This window comes from Gracilinanus agilis, chromosome 3 (genome assembly GCF_016433145.1).
Source record: "Gracilinanus agilis isolate LMUSP501 chromosome 3, AgileGrace, whole genome shotgun sequence".
Taxonomy (NCBI): domain Eukaryota; kingdom Metazoa; phylum Chordata; class Mammalia; order Didelphimorphia; family Didelphidae; genus Gracilinanus; species Gracilinanus agilis.
In genome coordinates, this window is record NC_058132.1 from 594,369,669 (window position 1) to 594,388,126 (window position 18,458).

Sequence of the window (18,458 nt, forward strand, 5' to 3'; positions counted from 1 at the left end):
TTTATTCATTCATTCATGACAAATGGCAACTGAGTTTGCCTCTAGTGATGGTGAATTCCTAACCTTTTTTGTGATAAAGGCCCCTTTGGCAGTCTGGTGAGATCTATATATTCCTTCTCAGAATAATGTTTTTAAATACATAAAATACGTAAGATTATAAAGGAAAGCAAATATTTTGAAATAGTTATTAAAATATTTTTAAACAAGTTTAAAAACCTCAGTTGTAAATTCCTGTGTCGTCTATCTGCTTGCAAAATAATCATCTTCAAACACATTTATAGCCACCCATAATTGATCTACTACAGTGGCTCTCAGAATGCAGACTCATCATAGATTCTAAACATATTCCTTTAAATATGTGTTCTTCCCCTCTTTCTAGGACAACAGAAGAACTACTTCCATAGGGAGTCTCAGATGATGCAAATGGTCATTATATCTCTCTAAAGCAATAACACGAAGTTATAATCATCAAAACAACTTGGTACTAGATAAAAGAGAGGTTGATCAATAGAACAGATTAGGTATACAATATACAGAAGCAAATGAACATAATAACCTTTGTATCTGATAAAAGATCCCAGATAGAAGAAACTAATTGGCAAAACTATTGGAAAAACTGGAAAATAGTCTGTCAGAAACCAGGCATAGACCAACATTTCATACCATATACCAAGATAAGCTCAAAATGAGTACATAATTTAGACATAAAGGGTGCTATCATAAGCAAATTAGTGGAGCAGGGAAGAAATTACCTGCTAGATCTATGGATAGGGGAAGAGTACATGACTTTATAATAGATCATATAATATAAGATAGCAGAAAAGATTAGGAATCAAAATCCAACAATGTATTTACAAGGAATACCCTTGAAACAGAAAGAGTCACACAGTGTTAAGATAAGGGGCTGGAGCAGAATCTATTATGCTTCAGTTGAAGTAAAAAAGACAAGGGTATCATTATCTCAACAAACAAAAGAAAAAGTAGACTTCATTTAAAAAGCTAAACAGGGAAACTACATTTTGCTAAAAATATACCACACACAATGAGTTTATATCAATACTGAATATATTCTTGAAGTTAAAGTTAAATGAGATATAAGAAGGGAAACTATATAAGTGGGAGATTCCAATTTATCCCTTTCAGACCTAGATATATCTAACCAAAAAGAACATAAGGAAATGAACAGAATTTTAGAAAAAACAGATATGATAGGTCTCTGGGGAATACACAAATAAAAGCTAGAGACATTCACAGGAAGTAAAATGGATAATTTTAATTACACTAAATTAAAAAGGTTTTGCACACACAAAAAAATCAATGCAGATAAAATTAGAAGAAAATTAGAAAATGGGGTGGGGGAGGGGTCTTTGTACCAAGTTTTTCTGATAAAGGTTTCATTTCTAAAACATACAGAAAAATAAGTGAAATTTACAAAAATAAGTGAAATTTACAAAAATAAGAGCCATTCCCCAAAGGATATGAATAGGTAGTTTTCAGAGAAAGAAACCCAAGGTATCAATAGCCATATGAAAAAAATTTACTCTAAATCAATAATAATTTGCTATTTTTCAGTTGTGTCCAACTCTGTGATTCTATTTAGGGTTTTCTTAGCAAAGGTACTGGTTTGCCATTTCCCTCTCCCACTTATTTTACAGATGAGGAAACTGAGGCAAATAGGGTTAAATGACTTGCCTAGGGTTATACATAGCCAGTGAGTATCTGAGACCAGATCTGAACTTAGGTTTTCCTGTCTTCAGGCCCTGGACTTTAAGTACTGTGCACTTAGTTGCTCCAATTACAATTACAGAAATGAAAATTTAAAATCTCTGAGGCACCACCTTATACCTATCAGACTGGTTAAAATAAAAAAAAAAAAAAAAAAAAGAAAATGTCAAATATCAGAGATGTATGAAACAGATACTCATGCATTGTTGGTAGAGTTTTGAACTAGGCCAATCATTCTGGAAAGCAATTTAGAATTATGCCCCCCACCCCAAAAGCAATACCACTACTAGGTCCATACCTCAAAGAGATCAAAAGAAAGGACCCATATGCACAAAAATATAAACAGCAGTTCTTTTTGTGGTAACTAAGAACTTGAAACTGAAGGAATGCCTAATTGGAAAAATGCAGAAGTTTTGATATAATAATGTGATGGAATGCTATTTTGATGTAAAAAATAATGAAAGTTATAGTTTTGGAAAAACCTGAGAAGACCTGTATGAACTGATACAGAATAAAGTGAGCAGAACCAGAAGAACAATTCTACAAAGTAACAAATGCTATAAAGATAATAATCTGTAAAAGACTTGGTAACTCTGATCAATACAATGATCTATCACAGTGGTTCCCAAACTTTTTTGGCCTACCACCCCCTTTCCAGAAAAAATATTACTTAGCCCCTGGAAATTAATTTTTTTTTAATTTTAATAGCAATTAATAGGAAAGATAAATGCACCTGTGGTCATCACTGCCTTCCTGGATCACTGCAGCACCCACCAGGGGGCGGTAGCACCCACTTTGGGAATCACTGAATCATAATCATTTGGATTCATGATGAAAAGAAAAAAAAATAACTCTTCCAGATAGGGAACTGTAAGATGGACTCAAGAGGATAGATGAAGCATATTTTTTCTTTCTATTGTATTTTCCCTTTGGAACATGGCTAATAGGGAAAGTTGTTTTACACAATTATGTATATTTGTAATGAATTTTGTTTTTCTTGATTTCTCAATGGACAGGGGAGGGACTGGAGTAAGAAGAGAATTTGGAATTCTAAAAATAAAGAATTTTAAAAGCATGGTTCAAGAAAATGTTGTTCCTAGCTCAAGTTTTGGGGCTCAGTTATACTTCTGGTTATTAGTGAAAGGGTGCCGATAGCACTTATACTCTCTGGCAGATAAAAACAATGGAATAAGTAAGAATAAGTAGTTAAAATAGGAAACTACTAGATGAAATGTCTTCTCATCAATACCTACCATGAAGTTGAACTCCAGATTAGCAACTCCAGAATCATGACTTTTCTTTTACCTCCTCCAGTCAAGATCTTCTGTTGGGCTTCAAAATCCCCAGATCTCTGATCACCACCACTGGGCAATATTCCTGGTCTCTCCCAACTATGAGATATATGTTTTGAGGTCCTCCTCCCTAACACATTAAGTTCTGAAGTTTCAAATTCAAATCAGCAAAACCACAACTTTGCATATAATTGAATTTAAAACATATTAGTCAAAAAAAAAAAAAGGCAAAGGTAGCAAAACTTCAGAGGTTTGGAAATGGACACATTGCAAATACCATTTTTGTTTGTTTCTTGGTTAGTTTGATTAGACTTCCTTAAGTGCTAAGGGCTTGTGAATATTTTATTCCTAATTTTGTATGTTTATTTGATTATATTTTTGTTGATGGTTATTAAATTTGTAATAAAAATCTTAAGATGCTATTGTTAACTTGATTTTATAACCTTCATCCTCTTTCTCCTAAAACTATTTCAAAGCATGGATTTAATTTTAAAATTAAAGTTGAGTTGAAATATATTTTGTTTGTAGAACCTGAAGGGGGACACTCACAGAGCCTAGGCCTTTCATGCTGGTGATCATACTCTAAAATTTAAAATTAAAATAGAGTCTAAATCAATACTTAACAGAACATTTTTTCCAGAAAATATTCTGGGGAATCTTCCAAGATAATTTTAATAGTGTATTTTAAGAGAAAAATAAGAAACATGAGAAAAAGAAAAGGCAGTAGATACTCACTAGACAGAAAATGTATCTGACAGTAAATGGCACTTAATGTAATTCCAGAGATTACATTCTGAAATGATAACAATCATCTACCTACAATCCAATTAGCTTCATTTAAAAGTGAGAAGCATTTTAAAATTCAAATAGAAGTTGAAGTCCTATTCTTTGACACTTCATTTTCATTCTGCTTACATGTATTCTGACACAAATAAATGTATGTGGGAAGACTAGGAAGGGGAGATGATAACATGAATTGGCAAATAACTCTTCTAAAAGTGTATCCAAAGGCTCAAACACTAGCTATGCAACCATAGGAAAGTCATTTTTTGAGTCTTACTTTCCTTATCTGACAAATGAGGCTAAAATTAGTACTACCCACCTCACTGGGTTGTTATAGGAAAAGTCATTTATAAACCTTAAGACAAATATAAGTTATTGTAACACTAACCTTAGATCATTGTAGGAAAACAAAACTTAAAATGTTTTATGCCTCAAGATATACAAATTATGTTCATTTTTAACACACGGATCAATAACATGTAAGTTCTTTACAGGCAGGGATCTAAACTTACTTTCTTTGTATCCTGCACAGCCAAGTGAAAGTCTTTCATAGTAGAGGGAAGAGGGGAGAAGAGAGGAACCCCTTAATAAACGTTTGTTCCATTGAGTTGTACATGCTACTTTCTGAATAAACACCAACCATATCTTGAGATTTTACAAATCAATCAGTTTCTTTGGCAAAACAAAGAACAACAAAGTTTCCTAAAGGTTCCTAGCAATTATTTCAACTTATTCACAAAGTTCCAAATGCCAGGATAAGGTTGTCTTTATTTTATATCTTTAAAAATCCCATTTAAAAGAATAACCTACATACATATTATTGTTTATGTACTATTGGCCATAACAAATACAAATACAGTATCATCATCCATCCATACTTTATCTTCTTGGAGCCCAGGCCTGTATGCCATGTCCCTACCTGCTCTAATCATGCCTCCACCACTTCCTCCTCCTCCTCTCTGGTAACCTGTAATTCACCTCTTGGTTTCTCAGCTCTGACAGGTTTGCTTTTTCCTGATCTTGCAGGGCCCTTGGCCATTTTTCAGCCTGCTCCAGCCATCCCTTCTAGTATATATTTCTCATCCCAGCTCCCCTTTTTGCACTATCTTTAAGCTCCTTGAGGGCAGAAACAATCTTGCTTCTTTATAGCTGTATCTAGTACATTTTGGCACAGTAAACAATAAGTAAAACAATATACATCGATCATTTTAAAATAATTATTCTTTTTTTGGTGGTACTTGGAAATATAATATTATAAAATTTGCATTTTTGCATATTAATTCAGTTGAACACATTTTAAATTCAAAATGATAGTGAGATGATTTAATGCTATTCTAGACTTCATTCAAGCTTGTAAGATATCTACTACGCAGTTTCTGACCCAGATATTTCCCAAATGTTGGCCAGTACACAAAGAACCTGTCTTCCTCAAAATCTCTAACATAATTGTACAAATGCTATTCTTGAATCTCTGAACAAAGAAGAAAAAGACTATCAAAAGGCCCCCAAATCCTACTATGCTTAAGAAATAAGGGTTTCCGGGTTAAGATGACAGCAGAGTAAAAAGCAGCTGCTTGACCTCTCCTAACCCACGCATATAGGACTCCCCAAGAAGACATAAAAACGAATTCAGACAAACGAAGGGACCCCACAACAGAGCACAGCGTTGAAGGTACGTGGAATCAGGGCATTTCCATGCTATAAAGGGGTGAAACAGCTCTCACTAAAACGCGAGCTGAGCAACCCCTCCCCCACCCCCACACCACCTACAGTGCCAAAGCCAGCGCACAAGAGTTAGAGCAAGTTTCGGACACCCATTAAGTCTCTGGCAGCTCACCAGGGCTTGTTCCTGAGAGCAGCAAAACTTAAGACCCCAAGAGGCTAAAGAACTCACAGTCTTTGAACACAGACCTTGAGTGCAGGGGCAGGTGCAGACATAGGCACAGGGCTAAGGCGTGGAAGAAGGGGCTGATCCTGAACTCAGGAGCGGACCTTGAGTGGGGACCCAGTACAGAGAGGTGCTTGACAGTGGAAGCAGCTCCCTGAGACTGTCAAAGGAGCTTCAGGCAGAAGAACAAGCAAGGAGACCACCAGGAGCCTTGACCCAGAGAACAACCAGACCTGTGACTTCAGGATCCTAAAGAGCGCTGACAGATCCTGGGCGCGAACATAAAGCTGAGAGGGCACCCAGCTAACACAGTGGCAAGCCAGAATCAGGAAAACCAGAAGAGAAAGATGAAGAAGAAATCTTTAACACTAGACAACGTTTACAAAGAAAAAATCCAGACAACAGAGCAAACAGCAGAGGAGATCAAACAAGTAACCATATCCAAACCTTCCCAAAACAATGAAAACGGGTCACGAGGTCTTGAAGAGTTCAAATCTGAGATTATGAGAAAGATGGAAGAGATCTGGCAAGAAAATAACAGTTTAAAAGGCAGAATTTCACAATTGGAAAGTGAGGCAAGTAAATCAAAGACCAGAAATAACCAGATTGAAAAGGAAAATCAAAAGATTATAGCCGAAAAACAAAAGATCGTAGCCAAAAACCAGTCTCTAAAGACTAGAATTGGGCAATTCAAAAAAGATGCCCCCAAATCAAAAGAATTGATAAACAAATTGGAGAACAAAATCAAACAGCTGGAAAATAGGACAGACCAAATTGAAAAGGAAAATCAACAGCTTACAGCAGAAAACCAGTCTCTAAAGACAAGAATTGTGCAAGTAGAAGCCAATGATCTATCAAGACAACAAGAACAAATAAAACAAAGTCAAAAGACTGATAAAATAGAAGGAAACATGAAATATCTCAATGAGAAATTGACAGATCAAGAAAACAGGTCTAGAAGAGACAATCTGAGAATCATTGCTCTTCCTGAAAAAGCAGAAATTAATAGAAATTTGGACTCCATACTAAAAAGAAATTGTTCAGCAAAATTCCCCTGAAGTTCTACAACAAGAGGGCAATATAGACATTGAAAGGATCCATAGATCACCCTCTACACTAGATCCTGAAAAGACAACCCCCAGGAATATAATAGCCAAATTCAAGAGCTTCCAAGTAAAAGAAAAAATTTTACAAGAAGCCAGAAAGAGACAATTCAGATATCAAGGAGCACCAATCAGGATCACACAGGATCTGGCAGCCTCCACACTAAAAGACCACAAGGCTTGGAATATGATATTCAGAAAGGCAAGAGAACTGGGTCTACAACCAAGGATCACCTACCCATCAAAACTGACTATATACTTCCAGGGGAAAGCTTGGGCATTCAACAAGATTGAAGATTTCCAAGCATTTGCACAGAAAAGACCAGGACTAAATGGAAAGTTCGATATCCAACCTGTAGTACAGAGAGAGGGGGTCAGAGCAGTTTTTGCAGGCTTTTGCTGAGTTCTAATGTCAGTTAGGAGTTTAGAATCTTGGAAAAAAGTTTCAGTGGAACCTGAGACCTCGTGGAGAGAGAATCAGGGCCAGCTGAGCTGCTTCTTCTCTTGCTTGAAATTGAAAATTAAAAGGTAAATAAGAAACAGAGGGGAAAGTAAGAAAACTCATATTTTTGAAATTTTGCCTCTTTAAGGGCTTCAATAAGATCTAATTATTTGTATTCATATGTGGAGAAATGTTATGTATAATTCTCTGTAGTGAACTCTGTTCACCATTATAGTATTCACTATTATAGTAATTAGACAAATTATTCATAGGGAGAGGTTGGAATACTAAATGGTCTAAGATGATATGGGTGGGTGGGAAAGAGGGGGGATGAATAGGAGAGGACACCAAGAGAATCTTGAAGGAATAAGAAAAATAGGATATTCTATTACACACAAAGAGGGCATGGGAAGGGGAGGGGATGAATACTATTATAAGAAGGAGAGGAAGAGAGCATTAAGAGGTAATATTTAGGGCAGCTGGGTAGCTCAGTGAAGTGAGAGTCAGGCCTAGAGTCAGGAGGTCCTAGGTTCAAACCCGGCCTCAGCCACTTCCCAGCTGTGTGACCCTGGGCAGGTCACTTGACCCCCAGTGCCCACCCTTACCAATCTTCCACCTATGAGACAGTACACCAAAGTACAAGGGTTAAAAAAAAAAGAGGTAATATTTAAACCTTACTCTCAGTGTAACTAACCCAGGGAAGAGTAGCTATAACCATTGGGATATAAAACTCTATCTAACCCTACTGAGAAAGTCAGAGGGATAAACCAAGGGGAACAGGGAAGTGAGGAGGTCAAAAAAAGGGAGGGAAGAAGAAGGGGGAGGGAATTCATTAGGCCTTAAAAATAAAAAGAGGGGAATAATAAGTGAGGGGGAAGAAAGGGAAGTAAATCAAGGGAGGGGACAAGGGTTACTGGCTTAAAGCAAACCACTGGTTTAAAAGGAAACAGTGTAAGAAGAAGAGGTAGAACTAGGAGAGGATACCAAAACGTCAGCGAATACACAACTCATAATTATAACTCTGAATGTGAATGGGATGAACTCAGCCATAAAACAGAAGCAAATAGCAGAGTGGATTAGAAATCAAAATCCTACCATATGTTGTCTACAAGAAACACATATGAGGCAGGTGGACATATACAAGTTTAAGGTAAAGGGCTTTATCAAAATCTTTTTGGCTTCAAATGAGAAAAAAAAAAGGCAGGAGTGGCAATCATGATTTCTGACAAAGCCAAAGTAAAAATAGATATGATTAAAAAAAACAGGGAAGATCATTACATCCTGATAAAAGGCAGTATAGGCAATGAGGAAATAACAGTGCTGAATATGTATGCACCAAATGGCATAGCATCCAAATTCAAAAAGGAGAAACTGGCAGAGCTCAAGAAGGAAATAGATAGTAAAACCATACTAGTGAGAGATCTAAATATTCCTCTTTCAGATCTAGATAAATCAAACCAAAAAATAAATAAGAAAGAGGTAAGAGAGGTGAATGAAGTCCTAGAAAAATTAGATTTAATAGATATATGGAGAAAAATAAATAGGGAAAAAAGGAATACACCTTCTTTTCAGCTGCACATGGTACATTCACAAAGACTGACCATGTAATAGGGCATAGAAACATTGCAAACAAATGCAAAAGAGCAGAAATAATAAATGTAACCTTCTCAGATCATAATGCAATAAAAATAATAATTAGTAAGGGCACCCAGACAGGCAAATCAAAAACTAATTGGAAATTAAATAATATGATTCTCCAAAACCAGCTAGTCAAAGAAGAAATCATAGAAACAATCAATAATTTCATTGAAGAGAATGACAATGATGAGACATCCTAGCAAACTCTGTGGGATGCAGCCAAGGCAGTACTCAGAGGGAAATTTATATCCTTGAGTGCATATATTAACAAATTAGGGAGGGCAGAGATTAATGAATTGGGCATGCAACTCAAAAAATTAGAAAGCGAGCAAATTAAAAATCCCCAGATGAAAACTAAATTAGAAATACTAAAAATCAAGGGAGAAATTAATAAAATCGAAAGTAAAAGAACTATTGAATTAATAAATAAGACTAGAAGCTGGTATTTTGAAAAAACAGATAAAATAGACAAAGTACTGGTCAATCTAATAAATAAAAAGGAAAGAAGAAAACCATATTGACAGTATCAAAGATGAAAAGGGAGACCTCACCTCCAATGAAGGGGAAATTAAGGCAATCATTAAAAATTATTTTGCCCAATTACATGGCAATAAATATAGCAATCTGGGAGATATGGTCAAATATTTACAAAAATATAAATTGCCTAGATTAACAGCAGAAGAAATAGAATACCTAAATAATCCCATATCAGAAAAAGAAATTGAACAAGCCATCAAAGAACTCCCTAAGAAAAAATCTCCAGGGCCTGATGGATTTACAAGTGAATTCTATCAGACATTTATAGAGCAACTAATCCCAATACTATACAAATTATTTGATATAATAAGCAAAGAAGGAGTCCTACCAAATTCCTTTTATGACACAAATATGGTACTGATTCCAAAGCCAGGAAGAACAAAAATAGAGAAAGAAAACTACAGACCAATCTCCCTAATGAACATAGATGCAAAAATCTTAAATAGAATACTAGCAAAGAGACTCCAGCAAGTAATTAAGAAGATCATCCACCATGATCAGGTGGGATTTATACCAGGAATGCAAGGTTGGTTCAACATTAGGAAAACCATCCACATAATTGACCATATCAACAGTCTAACAAACAAAAATCACATGATTATCTCAATAGATGCTGAAAAAGCCTTTGACAAAATACAGCATCCATTCCTATTGAAAACACTGAAAAGTATAGGAATAGAAGGACCTTTCCTAAAAATAATAAACAGTATATACCTAAAACCATCAACAAGCATCATATGCAATGGGGATAAATTAGAAGCCTTCCCAATAAGATCAGGAGTGAAACAAGGATGCCCACTATCACCTCTATTATTCAACATAGTACTAGAAACACTAGCAGTAGCAATTAGAGAAGAAAAAGAAATTGAAGGTATCAAAATAGGCAATGAGGAGACTAAGCTATCACTTTTTGCAGATGATATGATGGTCTACTTAAAAAATCCTAAAGAATCAACTAAGAAGCTCGTAGAAATAATCAACAACTTTAGCAAAGTTGCAGGATACAAAATAAATGCACATAAATCATCAGTATTTCTATATATTTCCAACACATCACAACAGCAAGAGGTAGAAAAAGAAACACCATTTAAAATCACCCTAGATAATATAAAATACTTAGGAATCTATCTACCAAAATAAACACAGAAATTATGCAAAAAAAAGGTACAAAACACTTTCCAAACAATTAAAACTTGATCTAAACAATTGGAAAAACATTGATTGCTCATGGTTAGGACAAGCTAACATAATAAAAATGACCATTCTACCCAAACTAATTTACCTATTTAGCACCATACCTATCAAACTACCAAAAAACTTTTTCACTGAATTAGGAAAAACTATAACAAAGTTCATTTGGAATAACAAAAGATCAAGAATATCAAGGGAAATAATGAAAAAAAATGTGAAGGAAGGGGGCCTAGCACTACCAGATATTACACTGTACTATAAAGCAGCAGTCATCAAAACGGTATGGTACTGGCTAAGAGACAGTAGGGAGGAACAGTGGAATAGACTTGGGGTAAGTGATGTCAGCAAGACAGTGTATGATAAACCCAAAGAGCCCAACTTTTGGGACAAAAATCCACTATTTGACAAAAACTGCTGGGAAATTTGGAAAACAATATGGGAGAGATTAGGTTTAGATCAACATCTCACACCCTACACCAAGATAAATTCAGAATGGGTGAATGATTTGAATATAAAGAGGGAAACTTTAAATAAGTTAAGTGAACACAGAATAGTATACTTGTCAGATCTGTGGGAAAGGAAGGATTTTAAAACCAAGCAAGAGTTAGAGAAAATTACAAAATGTAAAATAAATGATTTTGATAACATCAAACTAAAAAGCTTTTGTACAAACAAAAACAATGTAGCCAAAATCAGAAGGGAAACAAATTTTTTTCCCAATTTATAACAAAAAACTCTGACAGGGGTCTAATTACTCAAATATACAAGGAGTTAAAGCAATTATATAAAAAATCAAGCCATTCCCCAATTGATAAATGGGCAAGAGAAATGAATAGGCAATTTCCAGATAAAGCAATCAAAACTATCAATAAGCATGTGAGAAAGTGTTCTAAATCTCTAATAATTAGAGAAATGCAAATCAAAACAACTCTGAGGTATCACCTCACACCTAGCAGAGATTGGCTAAAATGAAAGGGGAGAGTAATGAATGTTGGAGGGGATGTGGCCAAATTGGAACATTAATGCACTGCTGGTGGAGTTGTGAACTGATCCAACCATTCTGGCTGGCAATTTGGAACTATGCTCAAAGGGCTATAAATGAATACCTGCCCTCGATCCAATCATACCACTGTTGGGTTTGTACCCCAAAGAGATCATAGATAAACCGATTTGCACGAAAATATTTATAGCTGCGCTATTTGTGATGGCAAAAAACTGGAAAATGAGGGTATGCCCTTCAATTGGGGAATGACTGAACAAATTGTGGTATATGCTGGTGATGGAATACTACTGTGTTCAAAGGAATAATAAACTGGAGGAATTCCATGTGAACTGGAAAGACCTCCAGGAATTGATGCAGAGTGAAAGGAGCAGAACCAGTAGAACATTGTACACAGAGACTGATATACTATGGTAAAATCGAATGTAATGGACTTCTGTACCAGCAGCAATGCAATGACAGAGGACAGCTCTGAGGGATTTATGGTAAAGAACAAATGCTACCCACATTCAGAGGAAGAACTGCAGGAGAGGAAACACAGAAGAAAAGCAACTACTTGAACACATGGGTTGATGTGGACATGATTGGGGATGTAGACTCGAAACTACCACACCAATGCAACTGTCGACATGGAATCTAGAGACCCCAAACTTGTGGTTTAGTGAGATATGATGAACCCCAAGTTTAGAAATAGCTTGGAGGTTGGAGACCCCCAAAGCTTGTGCTTGTTCCCTGTTCTGTGAGAATCCACCCTGAAGGGAATCTCAGGCTAGCAGTTGCAGACTGAGTAATGGACCCCAGGGTAAATGCTAAATACCCTTTTGTCTTAGGTAGTCTTGCCCATTGTATCAGAGACCCTTCCCAGGAAGACACACCTGGGCAGGGACCATCCTTTAGTATCCATTGTGTAAGCAGCCCCTTCCCTTACACCCTAGCGTCTAGATATGATTCCTTTCCCTAGCTTGATTGTAAATCCCATCCTTACCAGTATAATGTCCATCATCTTTCCCAGGCCCTGGATCTTCCCAAATGGTATATAAGTTCCCCAATTTCCTTTGTTCCTTGGAGTCATCAACTAGCGCGGTGTCACTCCCAGGGGCATCAGGGATCAGAGTGAAGCAGTGTTCAATTCTTGGATTCTGCACAAGGGGCAGCTCTGCAAAAGTGGCCAAGTAGCCCTAATCCCCCTTTCCCTTGATTAAAGAGTAGTTTTATGACTATTTAATAGTTCTACGTTTTTTTCTAAGGTAACACAACTATCAACAATTTGGAAATAGGTCTTGATCAATGTTAAAATGAGTAGAAATGCAAAACGGCCATGGGAGGGGGGAAGAGGGAGAGAAGGGGAAAGTAAGAGCATAAATCATGTAACCATGTTAACTTTTCTAAAAAATAAATATTAATAAATGGAAAAAAAAGAAAAAAGGAAATTCTAGTTAACTTCCTTTGAAAATGAATCTATTTCACCTGTTAACTTTGAAAAAACAGAACTATTTAATAGTCATAAAAGCCACTCTTTAATTAAGGGAAAGGGGGAACAGGGCTGATTAGGCCTCCACTCAGAGCTGCACGCCATGTGCCTTATGCAGAGTCGAGGATTGAACTCTGCTTGCTCTGGTCCCTGACCCTCTGGGAGTGCCACCTTGCTAGATGAGGACTCCTAGGAAGAAAAGAAATTGGGGAACTTATATACCATTTGGGAAGATCCAGGGGCTGGGAAAGATGATTGACATTAACATATTGACAGGATATAATCAAGCCTGGGAAAGAAATCCTAGCCAGAGGCTAGGATGTAGGGAAGGGGCTGCTTACAATGGACACTAAAAGATGATTCCTGCCCAGGGGTGCCTTCCTGGGAAAGGGTCTTTGATATAAATGGGGAAGACTACCTAAGACAAAAAGGATATTTAGCATTTACCCTAGGGTCCATCATTCAGTCTGCAACTGCTAGTCTGGGATTCCCTTCAGGGTGGATTCTCACAGGAACGGGGAACAAGCACAAGCTTTGGGGGGGTCTCCATCCTACAAGCTATTCCTAAAACTTGGGGTTCATCAGATCTCACTAGACCACAAGTTTGGGGTCTCTAGATTACATGTCGACACACCAATATAAAATCAATAAAAATTACATTTTCTGTATATAGTTGTTAAACTAGAAAAAAAAAAGAACTACTAAAACAGTCAGAAAAGCCACTCTTTAATTAAGGAAAGGGGTTCCATGCTTTCCTCAAAGCCTCCACACAGTGCCCTGGTTGCTCTGGCCACTGACCCCTGGGAGTGCCACCTCACTAGATGACAACTCAGGAAGAGCCATGAAAATTGGGAAGCTTATATATACCCTTTTAGGGAAACTGGGGACTGAAAATGGGAGAGTATAGTTGATTGGCTTTACAATGGCTACAAAGAAAATGAGTAGAAGGGATTATCAGTGAAAGGCTAATGCTTTACAATGGCACAAAAGGGAAAGATCCATCTAAGGGCTGGGTTAAGTGGGTGAAGGACTTTGGCCTAAGGGGAAAAAACCACTGAGACAAAAAAGGGTACTTAACACCTGATGGGATTTGCTTGCCCAACTAAACTATTTTTAAGTCTATTGTTATTCTGAACTTGTGAAGTTGGGCTTTTCCCTTGGAGGAAACTCAAGTGACAAGATCAAACTTGAGGTCTTCACCTTCACACTAACTAAACTGGAAGGTTATCAGACCTCAAGAGGTTATAAGTTTGATAAGTTTGGGAGTTTCTAGATTCCACATCAACATAGTATACAGTCATATATGAGAATTCATTTTCAGGCCAGTTGATTCTAGGTTTCAATGGTCATCTAGAGAGGAAGGGTGCATCATAATTTTGAAAGTTAGAAAGGATCTTAAGAGAGCCAAACCTTTTCATTTTACAGATGACATAGCATGACCAGGAAAAAAATAACCTAAGTGGGTTTTTTGTTTTAAACAAGGGTCCACCAAATCCAGGATTTTGGTGTTATGATTTCAAGTCCAGATATTATGCTGCTGTAAAACTGCTTGTTTTGAACATTCAACAAATATTTATCAAGCTCCTACGGTTACCTAAACAAAAACAAAACACTCCCTACTCTCAAAGAGCTTATATTCTAAATTCTTTCCCTCATTATCAACTGGGTTTTCATATATGTAATTTCGTTTCATGTTCTCTATTACTCCACATTTCTCTAAAACCTACTATAGTCTAAGTACCTTTCATAGGCTGCCTTCCCCCCCCCCCCAAGAATCTCTCCCTCAAGAGAGCATCCATTAAAAATTCAAATAAGGAATTTTGAGGGGCTATTTACACAGTCCATTGTTGTGAAGTCTCAATCCTTAAGGTACTTTGTATTTCAAAAAGCCTCTAAACCACCCCTTTTTTCTCCACCCTTTTAGCAGAGGATCTCTTTTCTCAGATGTTAGTGAAAAAAATAAGGGGCAATTCAACTTCAGTTCTCTCTTTTCTTTCACTCTTCATTTAAAAACCTCTAGACATCATCTTCCAATCCTTCCTCCTTTTACTTCTTGCCTCTGATAAATGAGGTGGCCCTTTTCCTTTCTAAGACCTACCCTACCTATCTGTATATTTTATTCCAGTCCTTCCTGTTTGTTTGGTTTTTTTTCCTGGCAAATTATTCCCACAATCCTCACCTTTCTAATCTTTGGAGTCTCCATTTACAGTTTCATTCTGCAAGGCTACAAACATACTTTAAACTCCCATTAATTCCTTAAGGTGTCAACTTGTTTCTCCTTTCGGTCCAATTCCTAATCTATCTCTCCTCTCCTCTTCACTTCTTCTCTCCTCACTTCTCAACTCCTTGTAATCTGGCTTCAGATTTTATTACTCAACTAAAGCTGCTCAATCCAAAATTACCAAAATATGATCGTCTTTTGCCAGTCTTCATATTTGACTTCTCTGCAGAATATGATATTAATATCCTCTCCTCTTGATTACTCTTTTATAGATTCTCAGGACATAGTATGCTTGCTCCTAGCCCCCTTCTGTATGGCCCTTTTTTCTCTTTACTTTTTTGGTGATTTCATCAGATCCCAAGGGTTTAATTAACATCTCTCTCCTGAGCCCCAATACCCGATAATCAACTTCCTACCAAACATCTCAAAATGGTTGTCCATCCCCAAAAGAAGTATGTCAAACTCATTATGTGAAAAAAACAATTCATTCTTTCCCTCTAAACCCCCTCATTCTCCCAGTTTCCCTATTGCTGTTTAAGGATGCAATCATAATTCTAGATTCCCAGGTTTGCAACTTTGGCATTATTCCCAACTCTTCATTTCCTCTTCTTTTTCACTTACAGGCTACTAAACTAGTTCAGATTCTCATCACCTCTCAGCCTGGAAATATTGCAGTGGCCTCAAAAGTAGTCCTTCTGCTTCCTTTCTCCTGTCCACATAATCACTAGTGATTTTCCTAAAATTCAGGGCTAACCATGTCATTCTCCTGTTTAGTAAACTCCAGTGCTTCCTTTAAAATGCCAATACAAACTCTTGCCTCCATGTAAAGCACTTCACAAGCCAGTCCCAAATCTATCTTTCCAGCCTTATTATGTATTACTCTCTAATTCTTGTAGTATATCAAACTGGATTCTTGTTTTTCATACACATTCCTCTTCATATCTCCAAAGGGTCTTTGCACAGGCTGTTCCCCCAGGCTTGAAAGGTATTTCCTCACTTCTGGCTCTTAGAATCCAAAATTTCCTTAAAAGCTCAGCTCAGCTCAAATGTCATGTCCCATATGTAGGAGGCCTTTTCTGATCTCTTCTCTCCTCCCTCCCTTAGCTAATAATAATACTTTTCCCAGCATTTGTCCACCTCTTACAGGAAACCTTCTCCAACCTCTTAATTCCAATGCTTTCCTTCTGTTAATTATTTCCAATGTATCTCTTATAGAGCTTACTTTTATATGATGTTTGCATGTTGTCTTCCCCATTAGATTAACTCCTTAAGAGTAGGAATTCTTGTCCTATGCCCAGTACTAAGCATAGTGCCTGTCATAATAGGTGCTAAATAAATGTTTACTTAATTATTTTCTATATATAGGCAGTAATCATACAGATAAAAAGTTCGCCTTGGAAACAGGAACCTAGGTTCAAATTCTTCCTATATATACTGGCTCTTTGATTCTGGGCGTCCCAGGCAACTCTTAGGAAAACTCCAAAAATATTGTAGAGCAGGCACAGATACGCATTGCAAGAAAACTTCTTTATCGGGAGTCTATGCCAATGACAAACCATTTTAAAAGTTACTTTGTATATATTTACATACATATGTTGCCCCAAAACTTGAGTAAATTAAGTTTATTCAGAGCAGGGAGTTTTTTCTCCAGCGCCTAGAACAATTAATTCACCAGGGACAAGAACGAGGTACTTTTTTTTTTTAAGACGCTCAGTTTTTAGCGGTTTTATCATTTCCCTCCTGGACTCCTAGAAGGCAAGGACTCTGCCTACAAGGCGAGTTTGGACAACCCTGTGCTTTGTACACAACCAGGCGCTCAATAACTACAAAATAGAAAGATAATAGTATTACTCTCAGTGGGAGCCCGGACAAGCCACAAATCTAATTTCTTCGTTCTAAAACGGAAAAATTGTGCCCGTGAAATGAGTCCAGTTATGCTTGAGTGGAGTAGGTTGGGGTGCAATGCGCTTCACATCCAGTAATGCGCTAAAGGTTGGTTGATAATGAGAAAGGTTTTTGTGTTGAATGTCGGGGGATTTCCCACGGGGGCAGCTCTCCCGCAGCCCCTCCGAGGGGTATGAACGGAAGCCTGGATAGCGAGGTCCGGGTTCACCGTAGCAAGTCCTTCCCGCTGCCGACCATCGTTCCGGGAGACGTCCTGTTCTCCCAGCAAGCTCCAAAAGTCGGGGCCAAGGTACTCTAGTCTCCGCTCCGCACCGGCAGCAAAAGTCTGTCTCGCAAATATCCGGTCCAGCAGATCCTCGGACCGGCCAACACGCCCCCCGCCCACGCTACTCTGCTTCCGGTACCAGGCTGAAAAGGGCGGGGGAAGAAGGGTGGAGCGCTCCAAAGTGGACGCGTCCAAAGAACTGAGGCCGAAAGGGGTGAGGACGAGTACAGAATACCTAGGGCTTGTAGTAAAAGCGCAGGGGATAGTGGTGCCAAGAGGAATCATTCGAAGAAGAGATGTTGGTGGAACTTCATTCGATTGAAGGAAAGAGGAAAATGAGAAAGACCCCCTTCCTTCCTTTTCCGTTTACCCTTCTCGACCCCTCCCCACCCCCCCTGCGGCAATAGGAATGAAAAATACCGGCTTGGAGGACTGCGGGGTGTGTGTGTGGGGAATAGGAGAAGGAGGAGGGAGAGGGAGAGGAGGTCTCGCGATATGAGACGGGCTGAGGAGGGGGGTGGCACCTCCTCCTCCCTCCTCTTCGCGTTAGTTCCGGTCGCAGAGGAGCCACCGCCGCAGTTACCGCCACCTCCGGGATTTCTGGCTCTTTTCTCTCCGCCTTAAAATCGGTAAGGCGAGACAGCCCTTGGGTCCCGGGACAGGGGGACAGGAGGACAGGAGGGAGGCAGGCCGGCTGGCCTTTCTGTGCCTAGGCGGGAAGGCGGCGAGGGCTCGGGCTGCGGTGATGGGGTAGTGGCGGCCGCCGCATGAGGCCAGGCCCGGCCCGAGCCGGGACCTGGATTTGGAGTCACTCCTGGGGAAGGAGAGGTGGCGGGGTTGGGGGAGGGGGTGACCCGGAGGCCGGAGCCTGGCCTGGTCGCCATCGCCTGGCCCCGCGCTGTGTGACCCCGCCCGGGACCGGCCTGGGTAACAAAGCCGCCGCGGCCTCTGTTGGGTGTCGTACGCGTGGGGGGTTCCGGGCCGGCGGGCGGGGCGG

General features: G+C 38.6%; 1 protein-coding gene across 1 annotated transcript in view; it reads left to right on the top strand.

Moving 5' to 3' along the window:
- The first annotated feature begins 17,997 nt into the window (after nucleotides 1–17,997).
- The window catches only part of BZW1 (basic leucine zipper and W2 domains 1), a 23,992-nt gene continuing 23,531 nt past the window's right edge, over nucleotides 17,998–18,458 (top strand). The window contains exon 1 of the mRNA XM_044670631.1: nucleotides 17,998–18,090. The gene's annotated coding sequence lies outside the window, so the exon portion shown is untranslated. The remainder of the gene's footprint in view (nucleotides 18,091–18,458) is intronic.